Source organism: Octodon degus, unplaced genomic scaffold (assembly GCF_000260255.1).
Source record: "Octodon degus isolate 3935 unplaced genomic scaffold, OctDeg1.0 scaffold00089, whole genome shotgun sequence".
Classification (NCBI taxonomy): domain Eukaryota; kingdom Metazoa; phylum Chordata; class Mammalia; order Rodentia; family Octodontidae; genus Octodon; species Octodon degus.
The window spans coordinates 4,014,101-4,016,969 of record NW_004524665.1 but is presented as its reverse complement, the minus strand read 5'-3'; positions in this window follow the sequence as shown (position 1 = coordinate 4,016,969).

The following is a 2,869-nucleotide window of genomic DNA, read 5'->3' as shown; positions in this document are numbered from 1 at the left end:
GTGCACTGAGCCGGCCACAGAGTCCAGGCATAGTGGTGCACATCTGTAATTCCAGTGCTGGGGAGGCTGAAAACAGGAGGATCACTAGGAGTCCGAGCTGTGTAGTGAGACCCTGTAACAACCAAAGACACTTAAATAAATAAATGAAGAGCAATAATGCCAGGAAGAGCAATGACTAGGGCTCTTCTTCACTCTCTAGCATACAGACAGCCAGACCCACGGCTGCAGGCTGGGAGCTGTCCGTCCCAGGGTTCCCCTGGAGTCTTCTCTATGTAGCATTCACACCGCTAGAGGGCGCAGTCGGGAGGACACAAATTGCGTTACAACTTGACAGGACCTTGTGAATGAACTTATTTTTTTTTTTAATTTTTATTTATTTGTGTGTGTGTGGCCAGCTCAGCCCACCAGGGGGCGGGGCTGACTGGCATGTGGTGCTGGGGGATTGAACCGCGGTACCTGTGCTTTGCTGAGCTTGTTCTAAGTAGGTGCTTTAAGACCACTAAGCCATCTCACCAGCCCGCTCCTGGAATGCCTTCAGGGCACTTTTGGCTGGCTGGAGTGTTGTGGGGATCGAACTACAGCAACCCGAGACTGACAGATTGTGGAAGCAGCGACTTAAACAACTGAGCTAGGGCCAGGCCCCCAAATGAACTTATTTTTGAGTGAGCCTATTTATTTAGGCTTTTTTTTTTTGTTGTTCCTCGAATGCCTTCAGGGCACTTTTGGAGAGCTGGAGAGGTGTGAGGTTTGAACTCCAGCTACCTGAGGCTGACAGCTTTGTGGAAGCAGCCACTTAAAGGCCTGAGCTAGGGCCAGGCCCCCGAGCCTATTTATTTAGGAAGTGCTGCGAATCAAACCCACGGCCTCACGCATACTAGGTAAGTATTCTTCTCTCACTCTTGGGAATGTCCTTCCCACCTCCTGGTCTGTGATCAATTTTTCTCTTCTTGGGGGAGAAATGAAAAAAATAAGGGTAGCCCTAAATTTTTTCTGAAAACCAAATGTGTCCAATATAAATGATTGCCTCTTATTCTAAGATTATGAGGGTTTTGATTTTTCTGGCATGAAGACGTTCTTCCCCCATCTTTCCCAAGATGGACTACATCCCACAGCTCACCCCCTCAGTGTGCAGCCTCAGGACCCGGCAGTGGCACCCGGCTGCACTGCCCACTGCAGTCCGGAGGGAACAGCCCTTGCGCCTTAATGGCTCCTGGCACCATGCCTGCCAACCTCCCCACCATGCCTGCAGCTCCTGGCAAGCGTAGTTCTGCCTCATCATTAGTTCTGCATTCTAGAATTTTATTGCAAAATTTGAGAGCACAGAAAAAGTTGGAAGAAAATACAACAAACACCCAACCAGCCCCAAGTTTCCACAGTAACATTCTCATGCCTCTGTTCATCTGTGTCAAATACTGTTGGATGGTTTTTCCTTTCGATTCACTTGAAAGCAGGGGCTGGGCATGGTGATGTACACCTGTAATCCCAGCACTCAGGAGGCTGAGGCAGGAGGATTGGAGTTTGAGACCAGCGTTGGGCTGCAAAGTGAGCTCAAGGCCAGCCTGAGCAGCATAGTTAGACCCTGTCTCAAAAAGACCAAAAAACAAACAAAAAAACATGTTTTACCCATACATATGTCACAATGCAGCTCCTAAAAATGACAAAAGTGACCTCTTAAAAATTTAAGGGGCCAGGGAGATAGCTCAGTAGAATAAGCACCTGTCTGGCAAGTACAGGGTCCTGAGTTCAATCCCCAGTAATAAAAAAAAAAAGCTAATTTTGGGGCTGGGGAGATAGCTCAGTAGAAAAAGTGCCTGTCTGGCAAGTGTGAGGTCCTGAGTTCAATCCCCAGTACTGCAAAAATAAAAATTTGTTTGGTACAGGGTCTTGCTGTTAGCCTTCCCAGCACTGGGATTACAGGCATGCACCACCATGCCCAGTTTTGGGGGTTACCATGATGTGCTTGGGGTTCTGGGGCCGGCAAGCCATGTACTACTGGCAATCAAACCTCGGTCCTTGCACTTGTCAGGCAGGTGCTTAGACTGCTGAACCAGCTCCCCAGCCCCTGATCTTTCTTTTTATTTTATTTTTTTCGGAACCAGGGATTGAACTCAGACCCTTGTGCTTGCCAGGCAAGCGCTTATTCTACCGAGCCATTTCCCCAGCCCCTTGATCTTTCTTTTTATAAAACAATGAAAGTACATAGTTGAGAAAATAGTTAAGTTGGCCTTTCCCTAGAGGTTTTCTTTTTTTAGGTAGGGTCCTGTTGTGTAGTTCAGACCAGCCTTGAACTCACTATGATGTAGCCCAGGCTGGTCTCAAACTCACAGAACTGGGGCTGGTGAGATGGCTCAGTGGTCTAAAGCACCTACTTAGAACAAACTTAGCAAAGCACAGGGACCGCGGTTCAATCCCCCAGCACCATATGCCAGCCAGCCCCATCCCCTGGTGGGCTGAGCTGGCCACACACACACATACACATACACACAAATAAATAAAAGCAGATTAAAAAAAAAATTCACAGAACTCTTTGTGCCTCAGCCTCCCCAGTGCAGGGATTGCAGGCATGTGCCACCACACCTGGCTAGACTTTTTTTTTTTTTTTTTTTAATTAATTTTATTTATTTTGTGTGTGTGGCCAGTTCAGCCCACCAGGGGGCGGGGCTGGCTGGCATGTGGTGCTGGGGGATTGACATGGACAGCACTGATGGGGCTCCAGGAAGGCAGGGCTAAGCCGGTCTCCCAGTCACAGTGGACCCCTCAATGGAACATGGGCCTAGAGCTGCAGCCTGGGGCTACCTGTATGCCTCACTGGTCCCTGGAACCTGAGTCCACTGTGACTGGGAGACCGGCTTAGCAGCCCTGCCTTCCT